Source organism: Agelaius tricolor, unplaced genomic scaffold (assembly GCF_023055355.1).
Source record: "Agelaius tricolor isolate 1412-34295 unplaced genomic scaffold, bAgeTri1.0.p SCAF_8, whole genome shotgun sequence".
NCBI lineage: Eukaryota > Metazoa > Chordata > Aves > Passeriformes > Icteridae > Agelaius > Agelaius tricolor.
Window position 1 is genome coordinate 13,767,586 of NW_027269268.1, and position 26,846 is coordinate 13,794,431.

The following is a 26,846-nucleotide window of genomic DNA, read 5'->3' on the forward strand; positions in this document are numbered from 1 at the left end:
AGATGGAATTAAGAAAATTGCTGGGACTACTGTGATTACGTGCTTGTACACCTCCATCCTTCTGTCCTATAAAATGGTGAGAAACATGTCTGGCTGATTTCACAGTCTCCCTCAAGTATTCTTATATGTTTTGATCCACAGGTCTTATGTTTCTTCAGCCTTAGATCTCTTGATAAAATAGAAAGAATCACAAATGTCATTTGACACTACGAATTTCTCCTGTGGTTTGCACTACAGTACAAAACAAGGGTCCAGCTTCCTCCCATTCAACTGCACTCCCATTTACATCCAGGTTTACCCTTATACCACCTCAGGGACTGGAGTACCTACAGAGATAGAAATGACAGGTTATGTCCTTTCCTACCTGTTTTTGGCCATGGTTTCGTGGTTGTTGAGTAGTAAAAGAGGGTATCTGCTCAGGCAGAAGGCCAAGGACCTGTCAGCCACTCCAGCTAGCTCCAAGGGTTGTGACAGTCACAGGATTTCACTTTCCAAGGCTGTCACAGACCAGGAAAACACAAAGTACTCTTAAATACACTTAACCACTAGTCATATAAAGAGATTTTCAACAGGCCAGTGGAGAAAATTCCTTTAGCTGGGCTTTTTTAAAAATCCACTTGTATCATGACCGTTTGCAAGTAAACCCATTCCTAGACCCCAGAAAAGGGGCTGTGGTGTTTCTCTGCTGAGGGTCTGGATGCACCTGTACTGACAATGTCATGGGAGCCAATTTTGTTTTGAAAAGAATGGAGTATCTGCAGCTTGCATTCTGTCATAACATATGTGAAAATAATATCCTACTGCAAGTGTATACAGCATGAAGGAAACCTTTGGTACCTTCTTGAAATTAATCTGCAGCTCCTGAAACATGCCCATTCTGAGGAGAAGAAACAAGGCTTGAAAGCACTCCAAAGAACTGTGTTGACATCACAGCTGCTGTTTTTAATACCCCACTGTGCAGTGTAGCATCCTGAAAGAGACTAAAAGCCTCTGTCCATCTACTCATGCCAGATCCAAAGCAGGTGGCTGTTAGAGCTGTCTTTTTCCAGTTGCCAGGCTTTCTTTTGAGGATCCATCTTAGAGCCAAGAGCAGCCTCCAGTGGAGCTTGCACCAATTATTTACTCTACTTATATGTAGCTAATTAAGTGATAATCCTAAAGAATCACGATACATGTGAAATTATAATTATTACTCACAAAGCACAAGCTGAGCAAATTATTTGTTTGTTTCTTTTGTTTATGCCCATATGTGTTGAAACTGATGATTGATCATCTCACTTCACCTTGGGATGTAATTATGCTGTAAAAAGTAGAGTTAAAGATAGAATAAGTTTGGTTTATTGAGGGAAAACCCAGAGTTCTGGTTTCAGGGAAACTGTAGAGCAAAAAATCTGTTGGTTGGATCTAGCTGTAACATCAGAAATATTTTGAGCGCCCTGTCAATGTTAAATGCTGGAAGGACCACCCCTGCTCACAGGAGAGGTTCAGAGATCAGTGGTACAGCACAGTTTTAATGGCTCAGCATCTCTGCAGATGTGTGATGGTCTCCTGGTGCTGCTGCTTCTGAGCCCGTTTTAGGAACTAAACCGGGAAGATGTGCCCTGCCACAGAGTTTTCTCCAAACTATTCTGTGGTGAGAAAGGAGTACTGAACTGCGCTCCTGCACGCAAACATGTTTTGTTATGATGGTGTCTGCATGCATGGGGTTGGTCTTTGTGTTTGAGCCATTATATTGTCAGACCAGGTTAAATGAAATGAGGTTCCTAGTACTCCTTGAGTAAGCAAAACAAGTAAAAAGTGTGCAAGGATACACCTAACTTAGATTCTCAAAGTTTTTTGTATAATCAGCAAGACTGTAAAAGTGCTGCTTTCAAATTTTTAGCAACCCTCTGATGCCTCTGTAGTCTCAGGTTCATTCCCAGGGTTAACTAAAGCCTAGTTCAAGATTCTCAACACTGTCAGTAGTGGGATCACCAGCTGGAAGTGGTGCCAAAGGGCACTTTCAAAGGTGATCATTTGCAACTGCTTTGCGTGGAAATAACTTTCCCTTTTTTACTTCCTCCTCTCTTGTATGCTGTCTTCACTGTCTAGGAAGAAGTATGACTGTGGAAAGATGTCTCATGGCTTTATTGACTCATGTGGGATCCTGTCCTAGATAAACCTTTGGGGATTCTCACGAGATAAACTCTGTCTTCGATCTAACATAGTTGTTGTTGTGTTGAGCCTTTTTGTTTGAATCATTTTCTTGTGTTTTGCTTTAGAATAACCTATGAGTGAAGCTGGGAAATTTTGGTTGTATGAGAGTATTCTTGCAGGAAGACTACCTCCTGCTGTGATACAAATGTGGTGAGCTTTAGTTTTAAATTATGAATTATTGCAATTCCTTTGATTTATATTGAACATTTTAATGTACAAAAATAAGAGGAAATGCTTTATTTCTGTTTGACCTCATGTGATGAATTCTAATGACAGGAGTTTGAGTTTTTAAAATAGAAGAACTAAGACTATTTAATTGCATTGTTTTCTATATTTATTTTCCCTTTTATTTCTAAATAATTTATTAGTTGGACTTACTCTGTGTGAGAACAGAAGGCACCCTTTCTGGAGCCAATGGGAACAACCACCTATGGTTGTTATTGATTTAGATCAAGTGCTTTAGAAAATAACCAGTCCTGTGTGCATGGCAACTCTTTTACAGACATCTCAATAAAAAGTATATAGGAGGATAGAAAAGATGGATGGGTGAACTGAGCAGAACCAAGCCTTTCAGTCTTTTTACATGGGATGTTCAGCTCACTGATGGTTGGAGATATACTGTGCAAATGAGTTTGCAGGATTGAGACCTTAGCTAACAAGCTGTGCAGAAAGTAGGAAAAAAGATCAGTCTTCGTTTTGATATAATCAGATGAAAGAAAAGTATGAAACTGAGATTTTTTTCAAAATAAAAAGGGAAAAGAAGAAAAGGGTAGGGAAAAATATAGCTGAAGAAAAAACAAAGCAGGAGAAATTAATTTAGCAATCAGGAAAAAACCCCATAATTTAGCAAGGAGATGCTTTTTATTTTAACATTAGTTTAAAAAGATTGATGCATATCTTTTGAACCTGAAGCTGGTTCTTTCTTCTGTTATTGTAGTCTCTGTCTCTTGAGTCATGCAATGCAAGTCTGTTACTTGAGATTCAATGGCTTGTTTAAAAGGATGCTCTCAGTGCTGTGGTGTCTTTGCCGTGGCTCATACAGAACCATTGAGTTTTTGACAGATCCCTGGAACAGAAGGTCTGTTTCTTCAGTGTAAAGGATAGGCCTTTTGCCCTGATTTGTGTTTGAATTCTGCTGCCCATCCGGTTCCTCTCTGCCCTCACCCCTGTCTCTCCTTGGATCATCTCCAGTTTCAATTTCAAATCTCTGTGACAGCTATTTCAGGTAAGCACTGCCTTCCAGTGTACTGCTGGCTCAGTGCAGAAAAAAACACAGGAGAAAGGAAAAGAGGAGGAAAAGGACAAGGCTGTTTGAAAATAGTTTTACCATTATTTTTACTTACAGTTGCCTTAAGGGTTATTTGTAACACTAATACATATAACATTTTTAGGACATGTTAAGTCATCAGCAGTGTCTTTAAATTTTATCACACAACTTAATGTGGAAACCTTGTGCATATGTTTTGCATGCTTGTAAGCTGCAAACCATCTTGCTGCAAAACAGAGGGATATGGGTAGACAACCATCACATAAAAATCTGGCATTCTGCCTCTAGTGAAGTCCCAAGTCCTTGCTGGGTACCATTTTACCCTCAGAGGAGTCTCACTGAGTTGTTTCGCAAGGGTGGAATCAGAGACATGACAGAACATCCCATTTCTTCAGCATTTAAATTTAATCAGTCCTTTTGTCTCTGCTGAAGACCTCTTAATTGAAATACTTGAAGATTTGAAATCTGAAGATTTTCAGAAGCTGATTTGTTTGGGGTTTTTTGCCTGTCTCACAGGCACTGAGTTCATTTCTGCTTGGTTTAAATAGCTAAAATAAGTGAATGCTGTTTATGGATGGGGGAAAGCAATGGGGTCAACCACAGAAAGATCTCCAAGTAATTCTCAAATCTGGCCTTGTATTTGATCTCAGTGAGGTTGGACATTTCAGTTTGCATCATTGTGCCATATCTCACTCAAAATGATCCAAAACAAGTCAAAACAAATCAACTTCCTTTTATCTGCAGCACTAAACCCTAAAGATGCATCATCCCAGATATGTCAGGTAACATCCCTCTGCTGTATAAAGTCTACCTCCCAGCAAAGGCTGTGATGAGGGGGCTCTACAGTCCCCACACCTCTGCTTTTCTATTTAGGAGAACCAGCCATCCCACACTGTCTGCAGTGGGCCAAAAATTGGAGGGATCAAGCTTGAAAAGTGTGCAGTTATGGCCTAGAAATTATCTGGGTGAACACTAGCAATCTATCTCCTCACGTGAAAGTAAGATAATGATAATTAGACTGAGCAGTGCATCCTTTCCACTCCACCAGCACCACCAAGTACTTAAATCAGCTGGGATCCTGATGTGCTGCTAAAGAGCTTAGTCTGCCCAGTTTATGCTTTTTATTCATAACTTGCACCTTTATGCAGAGGTGATAATTTCCTAATAAATAGCAAATTCAAGCACATTATACCTGTCAGACAGTTGCAAATACCTAGAGACGCTATTACACAAAAATGATTGTGTATTCTCTATTTTGGGAAAAAACAGTGTGTGTCAGATTAATGAGGTTATGAGCAAGTGAGCAGAATAAACCAGTAAAATGTAATTAAGCCATTTAGCACTCCATAAAAACAGGAACACATAAAATAGTAATGCGAACCACAGGGTGCAGTTACTTACCAGCCCCAGTATGTCAGTAGGACTTAAAGAAGCTCTCTCTTTTTATTTTTTTTCCACTTCCAAGGCAAAAAAAAAAAAAAGTTCTGATCACTTTGAGCTTTTAAAGCTGTCTATCCATGTGCCATCCACATTGTATGTTATGCCCTTTGTCCCTACCTGTTTTCCCACCTTAATGTCTTCAGCAGGAGGATTTTTTTTTTTTAAGAAATCACTTGGTATCTTTTTCCTTTCCAGCTGCAGACACTCCAACTTCTTTAGGATTTGTTACCATGTTCTCCCTTATGTAGCAGAAGGTGTAAACTCATCAGGATGCAAACACACCAACCAAAATTGCTAGTGTGTGACATATTTTGTTTTTTTGCTTCTGTATGTCACTTCATTAGGGATGCCTGGACAACCAAGCCCTAGGAAGCACAGGACTGCATCTAGGGAGACAGTGAGAAGGAGTTAATTTTAGGACTGAAATAGACTCTCAGAGATAACCCTCAGCAGCTGCAGTTCAATGAAGATATTTCATTGCAGAGAACAGACATTTCAAATAGTTGTTGTCTATCAAAGGTGGTAAAAGTAGATTTTCATTATGCATAAAGCCATTCTAAATGCCACTATGCAAGAGGAAAAGGATCAAAGGGAGAGAGCTAACATGCTTGCAGGGCGTGTTAGATTCACTCTAGTGGCTGGTCTTCCAGAATTTAATAAATTACTATTGCCAGGAGCTAACACAAATATAGTCCCTCATCTAGCTGGAGTAGTAGATGTTCAGATCATGCTGATGATATCTGTGGGGAATTACAGTAAGGCATAGGAAGACACGAGGCAGGAGGGGGAGGAACCGGTGTGTTAGCCAAGAACTGCATCCAGAAAGGGAACTTCTGGAAGAGACACAGGATATGATATGCCAGCAGTGGCTTGATGTGACAGATCAGTGGCACATGTCCTACAGAAGCCTGGATGTAGTGATGGCCTGAGGATTTACATGCTTTGTGATAACAGCGAGCTAAAGAAGTGACCTTCAGTAAACCCAGAGAAATTCTTTGGCAGGTTCTCACAGGGAGGAGTACAAACACGAAGAGAGTTGCAAGTTTCTAGGGGACAAAACACAAAAAGCTGACCAGAAAACAATCCATCCCAATGTGAATAAAATAGAGTGGTTGTAATAAAACACTAGAATGCAACCCAAGAGCTATTAAATGACATGAAAATCAAAGAGAAAACATAAGCAGAAACAAGGTGCTGGAGGCTGTAAAATAATACATGGCCGCATATGCAAATGATCAGAAAGACTAAGGAAGAAATGGAATTACAACTAGTGATGGACATAAGAAACAACATAATATTTCTACAAATATAGTTCCTTTATGGGAGACAGGGGGAAATACAATCTCTTGCCTAATGCAGGCAGGAGTGGAAACATTTAGCTTGTTTCCTTTTTTTAATGTTAAAAAACAATGAGCTTGTAATTGCACCTCTGATACAATTAACAGCAGTTAATGAGAGGACAAGAACTCTGGCCAGATATTCATAGATCAGGTCAAATAACACAGAGTTAGTGTGCTGCAGTCCTTAGGCTGGCTGAAATGTACCCTTGGAGTATATAAGAGATTAGGATGAGCTGTTGCTGGGTAGTGATTAACACTCTGTAGGGAAGGATGAATTCCAGAGGAATGCAAGAGGATGGACATAATTCTTACTTTTTTTAAAAAAGGAGGGAGGCATAAAAGAGAAGGGGAATTAAAGACTAACAAGCTGATTTTCTATACCTTAAGAGAGTGTAAAGATCTTTCCTGCACTGAGAGGCTGCAGTGATAAGACACCCCAATCATGAATTTATCAGGAATAAATCATATTGGAACAAGGCCTTGATGAGCAGCATTGCACCACCAGTACCAGTGGGTACTGTGAGGAGGCAAAGGATGTGACACCCAGGCTTTGGGCCCATTCCCCTGTGTCATGGCCCAAATAAAACTACAGCCAGGGTGATGCAAAACTGAAACCAATAACACAGTGTCCCAAAAAGCCCAGTGCCAAGTGCTGTCTCTGTTGAGGACTGAGAACCCTGTGCACAAATGGGAGCTGGAAACAAGCTGCTCAGGTTCATGGCAGAGGTGTGACTTGGAGCTCTCATTCTGCATTCCAAGGAATAGCTCTGAGTGTGAATCCCCAAGGCAATAGTGGCAGCTTCACATGGAGCTTGTGCCTTCTGTGGGGCTGGCTCTTTTTAAAGTCTTCTTGCTCAATTTTAAAGAAATGTGCAGGTCAGTGGGAGTTGCAAGTATGTTGTGAAGAGAAAAAAGATAGCAAGGAGCACGGTTGTCCTCTAAAGTTTTAAGTTAAGGGGCAGAAAGTTTCTAAATTCTAGGTGATGCTGACCTTTTGAATGTGTGGCTTCAACTTTTTACTCATAACTTCTTTTTAGACTGTGAAAATTGAAAAGACCATTTTTATTAAAATAGCCTGACCTCATACTTAGACCTTTCCTGAGTTAATTCCTGTCTTAGTTAACTAAAGAAACTCTTCTAGAGTAACCCTCAAGTTACTGATAGCATTTACAAATTTAGGAGTCTAGCACAGATATTTCTTAAATTGTTTCAGTGATTAGTAAAAATGTCAGCTTAAATTCTACTCTGTTTCTGACTTTTAATTCTGGATATTGTTATATAATTTTATTATAAAAGTTTTCTTTCCTATGACATAAAGACACAGATCAAGTTACCCTTTAACCTTTTTGATGAACAGACTATGTGGCTGTCCTGGAGTGTACAGGTTTCCTTTCCAGTCCTCTAATGATTCTCACTGATTTTCTCTGAAGCCTCTCCAATTTTTCAACATCCTTGGTGAATCATGGACATCATATTTCATTCATCATATAAACTCCCAAACATGAAGCTCTAGTGCCAAATCCAGACTTAATATAATTCCCTTCTGCTTGCCTGCAAAAATTTTCCTGTTTATTCTTCCAGGAACAGTATTGACTCTTTTGGATGCAGCATCACACTGGCACTCATGTACTGCTATTTGACCACTATCATTCCTAAATGCTTTCTGGGCATCCTGAAGGGAATTCTCGCTATCCTGTAAGTGTGTCCTATACTTTTTATTCCTGGATATATTCCTTTACATGTAGCTATGTTACAGCAGTAAGGATTTGCTCTTTTTTGTCTAACTTAGCAGATGCTCTTCTTTTTTATCAGCCATTTTTGTGGCTTAAATTGTGATTTTCTCTGATCCTCCAGAGCATTGATAAAACTGCTGAACATATAAGGGCTAAAATCTGATCACTGTACAGCTCTGATAAAAACTCCATCTATCATTGATGATTCTCTGATTTGAATCCATTAAAAATGTGCTGTGCTTGTTTTCCATTGCTCTAAACTCTTGGTCAAAGTCCCAGACCAGCCATCAGGTCATCTTGACTAGATGCTTTATACCATTTGTGACTTACTGAGAGGGGAGATGCCAGTCTTCAAATGATTCTGCTCTGTGACTGAATGAAGTCGTGCTAAACACTTGGGAATCAAAAGCAAAGCTCACACCATACATGAGAAATGCTGTGTGTTGGGGGAGGGATCAATAATTACATTTTAGTGTTTCAGTGCAGTGGTACGTAGTTCATCTTTGACTAGTTTCTGTGAAGATCAATATGAGATTTGAGTGAATTAGTGTGGCTAAGTGTTTGTAACTCAATAGCTGTGAAATTATGATAGATACCTTAATATTACTGTATTGGCTTTCTAGAACATCCCACAGAGGTTTTGGTTGTTTTCTCTTTCTTAAAATCACTTTACTTACATTCACAATCCAGTTCTGAGTCAGGGTATGAATTTTCCTGACATATTTCTTGTGTCTTTTTATCTGCTAGACCTTCAGGCATTATCCTTAGTAGGAAATTTATTTAAAGAATGTCATCAAAATCTCACTAATATTTATTTAGTTTTCTGAAGAAATATTGCATTGTCTTCCTTGATCTATTTTTAGGACCTGAAAATTAAAATATTTAGTTGCACTGGATCAATTTACATGGCCTGATTTTTTTTTAATTATATGTATAAAATATCACCATGCACTGATCTAAGTGAACTCAGAAAAGGAAGGAATTGCTGATATTCTCACTTTGCAGACTGACCCATTTTTTACTGATATTTGAGGAGCTAAGGGCCACCAGGTGAACATACATTTTCTACTTTGAGTGTCAAAATGCAGACAATTAGGTTTATGTTTGACTTTGGCATTCAGTCCTGGGGTTTCAGAAAAGTGCTGAGCCTTCTCAGTGCTGGCAAGTGCCGGCAGAAGTGCACGCTGTCATCTGATAAGGACAATAAGGAGAGCATCAGCAGCATTCCTTTTTTTATTCCATCATATATAACATGCTTGTCAAACAAACTACAGCACGGTGAGGTAATGACAGCCCTGCGTGAGCAAGTTTCCGAGCAGGAGGCAAAACCCCTGGAGCAGTTCTGCTGTTCCAGGAGCGGAGCCAGCAGCTCTCCGTGGCTCTGCCTGTGCCGTGCTGTGAGCGGCCGGCGTGGGGCTCTGAACCATCCCTGCTCTGCACCGTGCAGGCACGGCCTGGCGACAGCGTTTGCGGCTTTTCCACGGGCTCCCCGAGCGTTGTGTGGGCTCTCAGCTAAACCGAGGTCCCTCGAGGCCCTGGGCAGGAGGAGGGGACCTCTGTCAGGTGCCATCCTGATAAAGGATGGTTTGGTACCCCCTGCCTGGCGGAGGTCTGCATGTTCCTCCGGCCAGGCGCAGGCACATAATGGCACAGCTCGAGCTCCGGATGGAGGCGAGGAAAGAGCGTGCTGAGAAAAATAATTGAAAACGAAGCTGCATTTAAAAGTAATCAAGTTACTCCTTGGGATTAAATTTTTAGAGCCAAATTTTAGCCCCCGTTCTATGGCAGTGCGTTGGCAGGACTGTGTAGCTTGGCCCAGCTCCATGCCTGGGGAGAGGTTACTACTTTTCTGAGTAAATAGAACATATGAAGCCAGATTCTTAGTGCTTTTATGCCGAAGTAAATGCACCCCTTTTTCAATTGAGCCTTCCTGATTTATACATATGTCTATAAAAGAAAACAGAAAGAAAATGGCTCCACAGCTGCTAAACCCTTGCTAATTCTGCTTCCAGAGTGCTCAGGGAAAGCACTGGTCATGAAAGATAAGAGGCTGTGATTACTTGGGGTCTGATTACTTCTTCAGAGATCTGGACCTGCTCTTTCAGCAACAAAGGGACCATTAGGATGAGGAGTGTAATTCCACTGTGGCATCTAAGAACTGTAAAATTCCATTGTTCAAGGACTCCGCCCTTAAGAGTGCCTGGGGATTTATCCTAAACTCTTTGCCTGACTGCCTTTGGACATTTTGGCAATGAGAGCAGTTACTGCTACACAAGAGTAGGAGGACGCTTTGTAGCTTCTGTAAGGGAGAAGAAAAAAGATGTTCAGAGGACAGATGTTATATCTCTGGTCTTCCAAACCGCTGCAATTCCCAAGAGCCTAGTCATGGAGCTGCCAGGTTTTGGTGTTCAGAAAAATTGAATCTGTCACTGAGTTGCACTGCCTGCGAGAAGATTTCAAAAGGAACAAAACACTGCAGGTATCAACCATGAAGATGATTTTTTTGTGGCTTATATCTTCGACAGGCACCTCTGTGACCCTGGATATATATATGTATATACTGTATACACACACACGTATTTGTATGAATGTTTAAGCTGAGCTCAAGTTAATAGTTAAGCAAAGAGGGGTTAAACTGTTGGGGACAGTATATCTGTAGATGTAGAGAAATATATATATCTCTATATACATATATAGATGTATATACATACATGTGTATATATATACACACACACATATATATATAAATAGACTACAACTAGCAGTGACAAATACAGAACCTGAGCTCTGTTGCACTGAGGTGTTGCATTATAACATATGTATCTGTCTTGCCCAGCTCTTATGCTGAGCCCCTCCACATGCTGTTTTAAGATTTTTGTGTCATATATCCTACACTGTGCTCTGACAGTATCTAGGCACTACAGAGTGAGTTAAGAATGGACTGACACTTTGAAGACTGTCCCTTGCTGTTAGGTTAGCACTGTTTCATGTGAAAAATATCTTCAGAATGGCTGTTTCTTTCTCAGATAACAGACCTGCCTACCCTTGCGAGTGACAGCTCCATCCCTTTCACTTCAGAAAACAGAGGGCATCATTAAAATTTTGACATCCATATAGCAATACCACAAAAAGGAAACTGTAAATGTAAATACCAGGGTCTGGTATATGTCAAGATTTTAATGGAACCCACAGTGTCAAAGATCTCGAAACCAACCAATTGCACAAAAAAAATGTCCTTACTTCTTACTACGATTCTGGTTCTTGAAAATTGGTAGACAGGTCTTAGAAGAATTAAATTTGCAGTGCCTCAAGGTCAGAGTCACCACATCTGTGGTCTCATTAGAGGACTTCTCTTCCTCCACAAATGCATCCATCAAAAGTGATAGGAAAGAATTCATTTAACGAAATTGGATGTGCTGGCTTCTCTGGAAACTTGGTTCAATATTCACTGAAATTAGAGGAATTATTTAATCAGGACCTTGGGCTCATTTCTGGTTTTGCAACATGTGTTTATAATTGACAGGGGTAAAGTTTTTTGCAAGTTGATTCCAGAACACAAAAGAACTTTGAAGTAATAGCTTTGGGATTGCTCTAAATCCATGGGTGAATTATGACTAAATGTAACCATTTAAGGGTATAAGAATATCAAAATTGTTCAATCAGATCAGACCCTTTCCAGCTCCAAAAATGGCCACATGCTTGACAAGCCATTATAAGGAATTGTGTACTAGAAGAGTGCAGCAGTAATTTTTCTCCCCGGCCTTCTGTCAGATAGAAAGAGCTCTTTACTTGAAGTATTACCTTCTAGGTTTTGTTGCTCTTCTGATATAACCATGAAAGGTCTTAATGTCCACAAATGAATAAAGTACCTGATGCCCAATTCTGGCCTTTTCCAAAAACCGGGTACAAAGCAGATACAGGGCTCAGCCTCTGTCTCATTAGTCTGATGGCAAAATTCCCGTTATGTCTCCTGTCATTGGAAGAATCTTTTCTGTTGAGACTTAATTCACAAACTACATCACAAAGTCAATGAAAAAATTTGTATAGTTTCTAAAATTTTATCAGATTAAAATTGGGAAAACTCACAAAAGTATGGAAAATTTAAAAAAAACCCAAACTTTTTTTTCAAAATTGTCTCACTGCATATTCATCAATTTACTTTCTATAGTGTTAAAAATCATAAAAAAGAATCTACTTCATTCTTAATTAACTGAAGTATGCTCACTAGACAACAATTCTTTAACAATTTTTTTTCTTCCTTACATATTTTTGGTCAATCCGAATTTTCCTTTATACCGGCTTCTTGTTTTGGCCAATAAAGGGGACATATCAGTCATTAAAGCATGCCTTTCATCTGTAGCTGTAAAGGACTGAGATTAAGACTGCAATATCCAAAATGCCAAAAATCCTTTCTATCACTGATTACTAATTAAGTAGTCCCTTATCAAAGGACATCCATTCATAGACGAAAGGAAATCTCATCATTGAAAGGGCCAGTAGTCATGAAATATAAATGAGAAGATAACAGTAATGCTATGTTCTCTTAGCATGCATCATATCCCACGGTGGTTTTTTACTTATAAAACATTGAACTGATTGCATACTGTTTTGCTATGTATCACTCACAAGGACTGCTCTTGGGTAATGAAGTGTAATTAAGAGGAATCGTATCTATCTCTTCATTCGAAGACAATGATTTCCTTTCCCATTAGTTACACGCTGGAAATACAATGCTTTACAGACATAATCTTTACCATTGATTTAATTGACTCAGCTGCCTTCAGATGTTAGAGCTGTTTACCAATGGCTGTATCATTGATATGCTTTCCTTAGTTCAGCAGTTAAATATAAACTATATTCCTCACCAGTCTTTAGGACAGATTATTAGATGCAGTGCTAAGCAGCCATCCCTGCCTTTGAAGAACACATGATATGTGCTTTTTTCTTTTTTTTTCCTATGGGAAATTTATTTGTGTTTGCATTTGAATTTTCCAAATCAGGTAATTCTCATTGCACTTTCTTTCTTGAATTTAACTATGTTTTAGAAGCTAATGAAATATTAGAAAGACTCAGGGATATGTAATACCTGAGTGCTTGGTTTATGACTACTGAGAATCTGCAGTACGGGTCTGTGATGTTGAGATGAAGAGCACAGAAACCAAAAGAAGGTTTGTGCTTAAATACATGTGCTATTCCCTGTGAGTCATAGGGTAAGGGTAATAGTGGCAGCCTTTATATCTCACTGGAAATTTGCAGTAATTTACTGAGAAATTCTGAAGCCCAGTAATGATATGCAGGTGAAACTCAGTGTAGACATGCTAACATAGAGAATAGTCTAGCATTTTTAAAACATGAGCTTATGAAATTGGACACGCTGTGATTTCACAGAATCATAAAACACCTTGGGTTTGAAGGGACCTTAAAGATCATCTAGTTCCAAAGTGCTTGCCATGGTCAGGGACAGCTTTCACTAGATCAGGTCTACTTCTTCTGTTTTTATTTGACAATCTTTTATCTTGGTCTTCTCTTATTGGAAATACATTTGAGTGAAAGGGTTCATCACCTACTCTCTAAAACACATATAGACAAAATACAGACTACAGGCTGAACAGTGTTTGGCCAGTGACAATCCTAGGATAAATCCGCCTTTTAGTGCTATTTGCTTGCCAAAACCACTGCAAACATCAGGCCTGTAGTTTTTCTGCCAGTCAGCACCATCACCACCATGTTAATGGTCATCAAATGTCAAGAACTGCTTTCACCTTGGAAAATACTTGGAACAAGAGGATAATGACTAAATAAAGCCTGAATCTTAGGGATAAATATGTAATTTACGGTGCAGCACAGAAGGAAAATTACCTGTAGAGCCCTTCCTGGGTAGGTGTGTGCACACACAGAGACGAGAGTCTGTTTTCCCTCAGTCACAGTGCATATTTGTAAATGTAAAAGGCAGGGAACAGATGACTATTTAACATGGCAAAGAACTATAAAAGCATTACTGCCTCTCCTTTAGTTTTCAGTCATTTAAAAAGTTTTTTTAATGAAGTATTGCAAACTGGCTTTTGAGGAATCATATGGTGTTTTAAATGCCTACCAAGGAAATAGAGTACTTTTAAATATGGTATTTTAAAGCTCACAGGAGACCTCAGACAGTTTGTTATTCATTTCAACCCAATGCAAGCAATAACAAGCTTACTGGATAAGGTGCCTACTTTCTGAAATAGTTTGACTTTCTAATGCCCATTATCAATTGTTTTAATGTATATAATTCACTGCAATTTATTGTATGTGTCTGAATATTCTTTAGGAAATCAAGATAATAGGGTTTCTGGACATTATAAATGCCCTGCACAAGGTATTTTATTACTTCTCAACTATCTTCTGTTTTGAAAATATAAATTCAAGGAACTCTTACAAAGGAGGGATCATTAAGAGGGCAAAAATATCAGGGTGGCAAAACAATAACATCCTTCAGCTGTTAATAGTCTCTGAACTGCTAGAAATGCTTCCTGCCATCTTCATTTTAGAAACCAAGGTAAGGCTAATGATGTTTTGTATCCTCAGGATCCTCAGTGGTGTCATTAGTGCAAACTCATCTCAGAAAAAGTTCTCTGGGTAGCCGAAGGAGCAGTCTGGGACCTGGCTACTGCCATATCCTGTTATAGTTACATATTTATATGCCCTGCTCCTGCCTGTGGAGTGGGGACACTGCCTTTGTGTGTCTTGTTGTGCCCTGTTTTTCCATGCAGTGTCACATCCTGAAGCTGCACCAAGGCCTTGCTGGGTTCAGGAAGAGGTTCTTATCATTAGAGCTGGTTGGAAAACAGTGTTACACATGGCAAGGTCTCTTGAACGTAGGAAACTTTTTACCTACAAAATTTCCTCCTATTTATGGCGAGTCAGAACAGCACTTGGATTTGTTAACCATTGGGCTTTCTTGTGTCCAGGAGCTCTGGTTTTTCCTTATGTCCAAACACAAATTAGCACAGCACAATGATGGCTTAGCACCTGAGCTCTCGTAAGCTACAGTGACAGAAGCAAAAATAAATTATAATTACAGCAGTACCACATCTCCCAAACTATTGATGCTTGCTGATTTTGGAAACCACAATAAAAATGATTTGTCACATTTCAAGCACAAGAAAATGTTGGGTTTATAAAACTTAGGGAGATGTAAAAGCCCTTGTTGACCTCTGTCCTTTTGGCACTGCTGAATTTAGTAAGCCTAATCTTGAGGCACCTGACTGGCTTAACCCTCCCCTGTTTTGTTCTTCAAACACCACATTTACATGGTAGCTTGCCTTAGGGCGGTCAGGCTTTGATATTTGACCCCAATGGGAGTGTTGATTAATAAAGCCTGAGAGGAAAAGGTACAACAGCAGAAAATGAGAGCAAGTGAGAGTCCTTTGTAAATGGGAGTCCAGGGATCTGCAATGATTTGGAATTACGTTTCTCTGTGTGTGTGTAGTCAGTGCTTTGGCGTGTCAATAGCTTTTAGTGCACTTTAGAAAAGATACTCTGAGCATTAATAATCTGTCAAGCTAAGCTATCTTGGCTCAGGTAATTGTATAAAAATAGTACAATCACTGTGTTAGAAATGAAAAGAGGAAAAAAAAAAAAAGCCTGCATAGAAGCAGGAGAACAAAGCAAACAAAAATTATAGATATTACAGTCAAGAGCTAAATATTTTCTTCCTGAAGGCACAATAGCAAAAAATTAGTTTCTTTACAAGGCAGGATCCAAATCTGGGGCATCTGGAAATTTGAGAAGTAAGCTGTAGGCTTGGCACTGGGGCCAGGCACCCAACATCATTGCTGTGGGCTGTTCAAGAGCAAACAGAACTTTCTGCATTTTCTGTATTCCATTTCTGAAAGGGTCACTGTGTGCTCCAATAGCCCTGGCTACACAAAGCATCTGACACTTTTTCATCCGACCCCACATGACCTTCCTTAATGTGGAAAAGACTATGAATCTACCAATTACTACTGAAAAGTAATAATCAGTTGAGTTACATGCATGTAATAAGACCTCTACTAAAATTTATTGATCAATGTTTGTAACATATGCTGTCAACATTTCAATAATGTCTTTGGTAACTGAAATTGTGATATGCTCAAATTTTGTTGGTGACCTTCACTGAACTGACTGTAATTTGGAAATACTGTGAAATCTATAAAGGGTACACTTTGCAAACCAGCCAAATCTTGAATGGGGGTTATAATTTCCGCAGCCTGTGAATAGCTTAATATTTTTATTTTATTTTACCTCTGAGTAGTTGTACATGGAATATTAAAGCTGGCTTTTTACAATCAGTATAGCTAGGGGTATTTAAATCAGAAGATAGATCTCTCCTCTAAGTACAAATCAGAAGGACAGACACTTAATAGTTTTGAAACATATGGTTAATAGGCCTTTATTTTTTATTTATAACTCCATGATTATATTTTATTTTTCAGTTTGTAGATATTGGGAAAGGAATCTTCAGATGGTCCTTAATTATTTTGAATTTAGCTAGTGAGACATGTTGCCACAGTTTCCTTCTTTTACCTTTTGTTTATTAGGAGCCTAGAGTTCTAGGCTCATAGTAAACAAAAGCTAAAAGAAGGAAATAAACCTATTCTTGGTTTATCACTACATGTTATTAAGAATTTTTTTTCTTAGTTTTCCAACCACTGAGAGGGTTAGTTGATTTTTTGATTTTTTTTTTTAATGATTGTTGTTCATCTCCTCATTTCATTGCTGCTCTCTGTGCTGGGTTTTTGAGAGACCTCAGCTCTCATTTCCACCAGAGCAATTGGTATGGTTTGGGGACAAAAAAAGGTGAAATAGCTTGGTGTAGGAAGAAAAGGCTGAGCAGAAGGGATCAGCTGCCAAAGGCAGTGGGGGCCAAGGCCTCAGGCAGCCCCTCTGACCAGCTGGGCAGCATCGGTGTCCTGCTTGCCCTCACTATCCTGCAAGGCAGGGAAACTTCAAGCTTTTGGTAACTGTCTCAATTACTGCAGCAGCTGCCTTTTACAGGAGTCGTCACATTCCCTCTGGGTTGCAATTGTGGGTAGCTCTCATCCAGTCAGGTAATGTGAAAATTCCTTCTGCTGGGGCTATTCAAGGATTTTGAATTAAACTGTTTCCTTTCAATCTCCTAAATAATAGAAAAGAACGTTAATATATTGTTATGGATAAATTATCTTAGCTATATATTTTGACTTCAACTTCAACAAGCTCTGCTAATAACATAGGAATGAGGAGAATGGGGCTTGACATGAATTCCAGCAAGTTATTTATAGAACTGTAAGAACAGGTTTTACAATAATTAAAACAGAGTATAGGTTATGTTAAAGTAATTTAAGTCAATTTAGTCCATCATCATTTTTACAGTGTTGCAAATTAACATATCAATGACAACTATAGTTGTCACTGACTTGAACAGCAGCAGTTAATCATTGCAGTTAATCATTATTAACACGTAATTCACAATGATCAATCATGCTTGACTCTAGGATCGTAGTGAGCTTGTATTAAATACTATATAAATATATAAGGACATTAGTAACTGTCCAAAACCTAGGAAAATCAGGTCCCCATTTTCCATTTGGATGTGGTAGTATGAGCTGTTTCTGTCATGTCTCTGAGTTTGTTAGGACTTTAGTATGAATTCGTATTGAGAGGTAGGATGGCTGCATGTGTATGGAAATGGCACAAATGCCCCGTATTTGTCTGAGGCTGTTGTTCACCTCACGGGCCTGCTGGGTCAGGCAAAACTCTTTGCTCAGAATTGAACTGGTGCTTTGGCCTGGCGATTCTCCTCCTACTCTCTCCCCATGGCATTATAGGACTTCATGGAAAGTAACCTGTGGTTTTTGAGGTTGCTCTTTGCCAGACTATACCCTTTTCTGACCCACAGATGGGGCAACTGAGAGGCGTTTTAAAAACTTTTAATTCCATTTTCAGTCCCATGAGAACGATGACACAATGCAGATGTTATAATTTACACAGATGTTATAATTATCACAATCAGAAGCCACCTATTTCTTAATTGGCTCTTACAATTTCTTAATTTTCTTATGAAACACTATAAGCATTTCTTAGCTTATGGGCTTTTTATCACACCATACTGTAAATAACTTAGAACCAATCATGTAAAATTACCCCTCATGGGTCCTAGAACAATACATCTTTCATAGTTCTATTTCTCCAAAGTATCTAGTCTTATTTGCAAGGCCATCCTTTAAAACATTTTTCTAGCTCCATTTCTCTCTCAAAAACATCTGTCCTATTCTATAGCATTTCTAAGTCAGCGTTTCTTATCTCAAAGTTGCATACACATACACACTGTATGGGTCTTCTGTCAGGCCCTGAGAACTCTACAAATCCATTTCCCACAGTTCTCAGTTCCTACTCAGCTGCTAAAAGTTGCTTGAATAAGTGCTGGTTCCAAGGTGGACACCATGCTGTGGTTTATAACTATTGCAACACCAATGTTCAGGAGCACCAGAACCTCTGAACAGCAGTTTTGCAGGCTGCCTGTATGGCTTTGCAGGCTGAAGATTATCTGTATTCTAAAAGGCCATGCTCTAGACCATGTTTTGGTTTAGATTTTTTTAAGAATTTCACTATTTATATGCTCACTTACCTTTCAGTAAAGCAGAAGAACAGTGACATAAATTAAGTGCATTTCCAGAAAGCTTTGGAGCATTACTTTTCAAGTTAAATGTGCCTGGACATTTTAGTCTTCTTTACGTGAAAGTTGATGGGAGTGACGGTGTTTGTCTTTCCAAGTAGCCTTTTCATGTGATGAAGCCTTGCTTTCCTGGCATGGCTGAGCACCTGCTTGCCCATGAGATGTGCTGAGGGAATTCTTTGTTCTGCCTTGCTTGTGTGTGTGGCCTTTGCTTTACCTGCTAAGCTGTCTTTGTCCCAACCCATGAGTCTTCTCAAGATAACTTTTCTGATTCCCTCCCCAGTCCCACTGTGGAGGGAGGGAGTCAACTCAGTTGCCAACTGGGGTTATCATAGAATATCCTGAGCTGGATCATCCATGAGAATCATTGAGTCCAACTCCTGGCCTTGCACAGGACACCCCAAGAACCACCTCATGCCTGAGAGCATTGTCCAAATTCTTCTTGAACTCTGCCAGGCTTGGTGCTGTGACCACTGCCTTGGAGAGCCTGTGCCAGTGCCCAAACACCTCATGAGTGAAAAATCTTTTCCTAATATCCACCCTAAACCTACCCTGACACAGCTTCATGCCATTCCCTCAAGTTAAAATGTGACACCATGGTTTAGACACATATTTCAACCCAAAACAAATTAATTTGTTTTCTTTTCCCTTGAAGAATGAAAAGGAAAATAAAAAATATTTTGATTGGAATTAATTTAAAATATTTTAGTTTGCTCTAAGGAAAATGGGAGACAACACTGTGTGCATGTCCATAATAAACTTCAGCAATGCTTAGTTCAATATATGTTATTACAGCATACAACAGTGCTCAGAGAGGCCAAAAATTCAACACAAAATAAAAGCATTGAAGTTTGATAGCTGTATTATTTCTAGACAGAGGGTAAAGACCCACTAGAGGAGTTGCTAAGTGCCCTGGTACTGCAATGGATGTGTGAAAGTGCTTTTTTCTTAACCAAACAAAATATTTCAAAAAGAGCAAACCCCTTTTAAATTCCTCCATGAAATGAAAGTCTCTTCAAGGGTAGCTTGGCAGAATTAAACCATTAATTCGTAAGATTTCAGCAGCGTCTGATCTTTGAACAGTATGCAGACTGTTTTCTGCCTGAAGGACAAGCAAAGCCATGTGACTCCTGTGAGAGGATAGAGCTTAGAGCAGCAGGTAAAATTGTGCTGTATTCGCCTCAAAACAGGCCAGGTAACAGGGCTCCATCCATTGTCATGCAATGAATTCAAAATTAGTCCTCTTTTACCACAGGTGTATTTTCAATCTTTTTTTCAATCTTTTTTCATTCTGCCAATAATTTTTTTCCTGAGTTTGAGAATCCCTCATGAAACTGTTATTTTTGTGATGCTGCAGTACTTGTCCTCTGGGAAATCACACCTTGCTCTGCCAAGAGCACAAGTTCACTTTTCAGCTTCAGTCTAGACTTTGGCCAAGTGTCTCTCCTGTCCTGTCAATGGCACTGCTACTTCTGTGACTGCTGTGCTCAGAGAAGGTGCTACCAGTGCAAATTATTTCTGTGTGCTGCAACAAATTCTGAAATATGAGATATGGAAAGACTGGGAATAAGATTCTGATGTGCACCTTTTTTCTGTGGTGCCTTTATCCCTCTGTACATTTTTACTGTTTAACTGTGCTAAAATGATTGATTACCTGAATTAAATTAAGAATGGATCCATGGATCCCATCTTTGTCCTTCCATTTTTTGGAATGGCACTTAGAACTGGAGGCAAGTGAGCAGAAAATACTTGAAAACTAATGTTGCTATTAAAAAAATATTTTAAGTGTCTTTCTTCCTAAAAACTAATAATTCCGAAAGTTTTCAGCAAAAAAGTAGGCTTGAAATTACCTGAGATAAAAGAAGGTCATATTAAAATAAGATATTAATAAAATATTCTATTAGGAGCTTGGGAATTGCATCCGTTGTGGGGTTCTGTTTTAAGGACTAAAAGGAAAAAGGCTCCTCAACTTCATCATTTAATGCCGAGTGCCTCAGCTTCCTGAACAAGGTGTGGGAAGGGCAGAGGAACTTAGAGTTGAACCAAAAGCAGCTGAACTGCCAACAGGGAGATCTGCTATGGAGGGGAGGAGGGAAGACCTTGTCAGTGACAGGTGAGTACTCGGTTTGGAGCTTCACCCAGCATTGTAAAAAGGCCTCTTTGTCCAGCTTGCATCCAGAGCCTAAAGAATATATATATATATCACCAGAATATATATATATTTTTACATGCTTTGGTAATGAAGGACTGAGCAGGGTTCAGTGCTGTGTTTGAGGAGAGCAGCAGCAGCAGCAGATGTACCTGTAGAAGTATGAGCCTTGGTGCTTAGGGGATTCTCAGTTATGGGGAGAACAGGTCCCTTCAGGGTGAAGAAGTAGCTGGTGTCTGCTTTTGAATTGCAGTTTCAGACTGAGAGGCTGGTGCTCCTCGTAGCCCAGCTTTGCAGTGCTAAATCTTTTATTGTGTCCAGCTCTCCATCACTCAGCTCTCACAGATTCAAGATGAAGAGGGCAGAGTCTCTTTTTAGGGTCATTTGTTTTCTGTCTTGATTTATTTATATTGGTCACTCTTCTGTTGATGAACTGTTACTACCAAGATACAAAGAGCAGAGTGAAGGACTCATCAAGATTGATGCTTTCAGGAATACTGGATTATAAATAATAATGTATGTGTGTGTTTGCCTTGCCTGATGTGTTTGGTTAGAAAATCAGTTGGTTTCTGAAATGTAGTGAATCTGTACATTTTTCAGGATGCTCCTGTGAGGAAAATTTGAGTGGATGTTTAAAAAGGCAGCCAAATTACTTTCTCCTAAAGAAAGTCTTTTTTCTTGGTATGGTCCGGAATATAATAATCAATTTATTTTCCTTCTGTTGTATTTTCCTTTGTGACCCTGTGAGTCTCAGAGTCTCATAAGTAGAACAATGATGATTATTTTAGGGGCAGATGGTAAATGCAGTATTTTTTTATTTTTTTTTTTTACAATTGAAATAATCAAGCTTTGTAATATATGGTAGGTGAATATCCTAAACAAATACAAAGTTTAAAATTTTAACTGTATATGCATTTTCATTTCTAAAAAGTCTTAGGAATTAACTTAGGAATACGTGAACCAATTAGTGAGTATGTGAATGAGTGACATTGTCACATTGACACATAGGCAATGAGGAATGTGTTATGCTCTATTATTCTATTCCTCACACCATTTAGGAGTGCACACAAATTACTTTAAATCCCAACAATTGTAATTCTATGAATATTATCTGCCTAAGAAGCTACAGGCATCTGTTCAGTAAAATGTGTATGTCTGCACACACAGCAGAATAGTTATTTTTCAGTTTTTGTTAAAGTTTTGGTAAAAAACTTAGCTATTCAAAACTGAGAGGTCTTGATAGCCAAAGTTATGAATGAGAACTGTAAAAATATGTATATTCCCTGTGTATCCCTCTGTTTGGGTTACCAGAAGATGATTTTTCCCAGATGCCAGCTTGCTGTGGGCTTTTTCATAGCTTAGACCTCAAAGGCATCCTATGTAATCTCAACATTTCACTGCTCTTACAAGGATTGAATGATCTTAAAATGTAGTCCAGGGGCTGGTCTTCAAAAATTCAGGTGCTTCTTATCTAGAGCCACTGATCAGCCAATACTGAGAAATGCTTGCTTGATAAGGTGGAGTTGCTTGGAGGGAAAACTGTGTGAAGAGTATGTGGGTAGCAGAAAGGGGAAAACTTGTGTTCCATTATTCGTGTTGGATGCAGGTTGCCCCTGTCCTGAGGACCTCTCTCCCTTCTCTTCCCTCCAATTATAATTCAGTTACAACTCTCATGATAAATGCTCTCACACATGTCATATCTCAACCATAGTTTTGGGTTCTTGGTTGTTTGGTTTTTACAGAGATATGATGGTTGCTAGCGGCCTTCCTTTGCACTCCCTTTGTCATCTTAGCCACAACTCCAGACCCCTGGCAGTTTTTGAGTGAGAGGAAACCTGCAATATGTAAATAAAATCTGCATTACAGCTTGACCTAGATTTTATTGTTATTATCATTTATGCAAACAGCCTTCCTCACTGCTGAGTCCCTGTTTTGACAATGTGAGCTGAAAAACGTCCATGGATGTAAAGCAGGAATCCTAAATTCCTCATTTATTGCAATAATGGGGAGGGGTGAAGCAAGCATAGATAGCATTTTTATTATTGAAGCAAGGTGAAGTAGTTGTGATGTGCTGCTGTGTTCCTGTCAAGAACCAGCTGCTGGGGTGTCCCGGTGTCAGTTTGGGTCTGCAGCCTCCTGAGAAATGCTGTCACCTGGTGAGGCCAGTGTGGCTCAATGGGGACACTGAGGAAAAGAGTGGCAGAACTCAAAAGCTTCCCTACAAAGTCCTGCAACCCCATCTGGTTTGCAGCTTGGAAACTGCTGCTTAGGCTTGGGATTCAGAGGTATGAACACACTCATTTGTTCCGTACTTCTAACCACAAAGAGACCACCATTGCTCTGCCTGGAGCTCTTTCCACACCCCAGCCCCATTTAAATTGCCAATTATTAGATTATTTGAAGAGCAAGACACTATCACTATCACCTTACACGTAATTACACCTTGGACACAGTTAGAGATAACCTCAGTTATCAGTCACCTGGGTTGATAAGGGTCAGCAACGAGTGATGAATTCTAAATACTCCTTTATTCAAGTGGGCTGGCTGGTTTTTGTTTATAAACCAACAGCAGTAGTGAAGAGTAGTGAAGGGATTTTGACATCCAACATTGCTGCAGCATACACTTCCACAAACTTCTTGCTACACATGTTGTGAAAGCAACTTGTTATGGTAAAATGTATTTCCTCCATGCAAATACAATTTAGGGGACTCTTTAATTTAATCGAATTCTTCTCAAGTCATCTTTCCATTTAACACTTGTGGTGTAATAATCTAAAAACAAAAAACCTCAAAAAACCCTTCTGTTCTTGTTACAGCTGAGAACAGGTTTAAAAACTGAAAGATCAGGTTCACATAATATCCATGAATTGATGCAATGAAGTTTTGAGTAGATATCAGGGTTTAGGGTTTTTTTATTCTATTTACCTAAATTTGCGCACATTTGTAGTTATATTTCCTCACATAATTTATCATTGTCCATTATTATCATATTTTGCTTTTAGCCTAATTTTCTATCCCTACTTTTAACACTGAGTGTCACTTTGTATTTAAAGTGGTCTCATCCAAACCTTCCCAGACACCTTTTTCCTTGTGGGTCTCATTCTACCTAGAGAGTAGGGTTAAATGAATTGGTTCAGGAAAGCTTTAACAGACCAAAGCAGTTAAAAAAAACCTGCTCAATTTCTGGTTGAATAGGTTTTTAATTTTTAAAGAATTTTGGAGCTGGCAGAGCCTACTATAGTGACAGAGTTTGAGGCTGCCGTCATCTACACAAGCAAAGGCACACAAGGCAGCAGAGCAAAGTTTGGCTGATGGTTTGTGAGCTCCTATTTCACCTGAATGTGTCATGCAATCCCATTAAAAACTATAATTATGGGCCAGAATCTGGACTTTTTCTTTACATTATTATGAGTCTCATTCCTAAGTGATCCTCTTTACTCTAATAATCTTCTCTACTTCCAAAATATAGAAAGTGCTATCCAGCACAGGAAAGAGTGGCACAGCTTATTTGCCTTATGCAAACAACTAGATTACTTAAATGTATTTATTACCAGAAGATTCAGACAGAAACCATGGACACCCAAGGACCTTGGCACTCATGCTGCTACTGAGTCCAGATATATCCAAAAAACCTGCCCTAAGGCAGACCCATCTTTAGCCTTGTTGAATTTCATGAGCACCCATGTGCATGCTGTATTTTTTTCCTTAGGATAATCTGAGGATGCTGGCATAGATCTTCAGCTCCCTTTCCTTTTCTAGAAAAGTTCCCTTTGATAGTGAAATAAATCACAAAGAAAATGATACTGCAAATTCTCTCTTCTTCATCCTAAACATGTTTATCTTTGTATTTTCTCCTACATGACAATATCTTCCAGAGTAATTATACCTAAAGAAATAAAAACAAAGTATATTATAGTATATATATATATTCAAGTATATGAATATTCTTCATACTATAGTGAGTATGGAAATCGGAAATTTTTGCTATAAGTATCCTTATTCCAAACTTACTTTCTTCTAACCTCTTGTATATGCTGGTGTACTATAGAAACATTGAAGTAAATTTAGATAAGAAATTAATATGATCCATTTATGGGTCAAATTATAAGTTTGGATGTTCTTTTTAAGCTTTTAATTGTTTTTTCCAAATCACATTATGAAAAGACAATGAATACTTGTAACAGGTAGTTCAGTAAGACAGATTAAAAGCTTTCACATAATTAAGATACATTTTACTTGGCAAAAAAATATACATCACAGGTCAATATTTTTTTAATTGGCTTTTTGGAACTCAATCCCATACATGTGCCATAGTCAGAATTAAATGTTAACTGAAATTAATATGAAGGATAGACCTTATTTTTAGGTCCAAAGCAACAAAATCCTGATAGACATCATTTCACTTTGAGTGCCATTGTAAGACTCTCCGGTCTCACAGGTAATAAATAACAACTTGAAAGGTTCCACTTCATGCTATAGACATTGAATCATGAAAATCAAGCTCTTAAATTTGATCTTTAATTTTCTTTCCCCTTTTTTGGTAACAGAATTTTGTTGATTTTGTGTCTAAACTCTGATTCTGGGGTTCATTTGGCATTTGAAAGTTTGGAAGTTCTTAGGCTTTATTTGTTTCTATAAAGATTGATATAGGAAGAGAAAATGCTACTCTCTCCTATACCTTATACATGTTAACTGATTATATAGTTGAACTCTATGACCTATTTATCTTCCTGAAAGAAACAGAAATGACTTTGTCACAAGCTACAGAATATATGGAGGACTACACAGTGCTCAGTCCCTACTGCATTCTGAACAGTGATGTATTTTAGCATCTAATATTTATGTTCATTTCAACTTGTATTCTCATTTTTCATCTGCACTGCCCTTGGTGATGGTAGAAATTAGTTTTATTATGGCTTCCTCGAAAGGACATCCATGCTTGGAGGAAAGAAAAGGGAGGGAAAAGTCATCCAGAGGCATGGGCTCCAAATTGATATGTCAGGGAGGTATATCCATGAATTTCCTCTTGAAGTATAGTGATCCATAATCCTCTTTTGTATTATAGACTTACAAATTACCTTATTTTATGGTATGTCATGTAACTATACATGTCTTGGTATCAGAACTCTGGTTTCAAGCCTAGGCTGGAACCATCATGCTGTGGAGGTCACCCTGGAAAAACAAAATAGAAAAATAGATAGCAGTCTTGATAAGACTCCCCTTCCATCAGGCTCAGGCATGGCTGTGGCTGCCACGAGCCCCTGGGAAGTCTCATGGCAATATTTGTTCCTGTTCCTTGGGGCAAGGCTGACACTGCCATCTGTCACTCACTGCCTCGCTCAGAATACACGTTGGTGCCTACTCTCACTTTTTCCCTCATCGTAGCCTTCCTTCAGGCTGCTGCAGCCTAAATCTTGGCAGCAAGCTGCTCTTTCTCCTGTGCCTAGTCTGTGAGCCTGCATCTTTATAAAACCTCCAGCATGCCCTTTTCTTCTCCCTACTTCCACAAGAGAGACATTTTGAGTAAGTCAAGGTTCAGTCAGTGCCAAGAAACAGATGAAATAATAAAGCATCCTTCTAATGCCATATCAAGTTGTAGTAAAGGTGCAATAAAGGAAAGGGGAATGAAAGGCAAAAAAAAATTACCTACATTGCCCAATCCTCCACATTCAAATTGTCTAAAAAGCACCTAAGTTCTTGGACAGCTGCAACACTTTTGTGTCACTGGTCCTCTTAATCTGATGTCTGGTCAAATTAGCAAAATCCATTAAATATATATGAAACTGTCTTGTAATATACTGAAAAAACACTTGCCCTTTAGACCTCTTGTTGCAGTGAGAATGATTTGGAGCTAAGTATTCCTAAATATTTATACCTGAAATAAATATCCTAAATATTTATTGCTTGCTAAATATCTCATACACATTTCAAACTTCTGAAAGTAGTTTTCCTTCCGATAAGGAGCTAGTGATTTGCAGTACGGTCTCTAAATCTTTACAGGGAAGGAAAACAGGTAGACACACTGCAAAATCAAAAGCTACTT

General features: G+C 38.9%; 1 long non-coding RNA gene across 2 annotated transcripts in view; it reads left to right on the forward strand.

The window, feature by feature from the left end:
- LOC139592154 (uncharacterized) overlaps nt 1-26,846 on the forward strand; it is a 178,646-nt gene that overhangs the window by 106,981 nt on the left and 44,819 nt on the right. Inside the window, exon 1 of one of the 2 annotated variants that reach the window (XR_011679918.1) lies at nt 7,851-7,938. The exons of the other annotated variant lie outside the window; for it this stretch is intronic. This is a non-coding gene — a long non-coding RNA (uncharacterized lncRNA). Of the gene's footprint in view, nt 1-7,850; nt 7,939-26,846 lie in introns of those variants that run through there. 2 annotated transcript variants of the gene reach the window in all.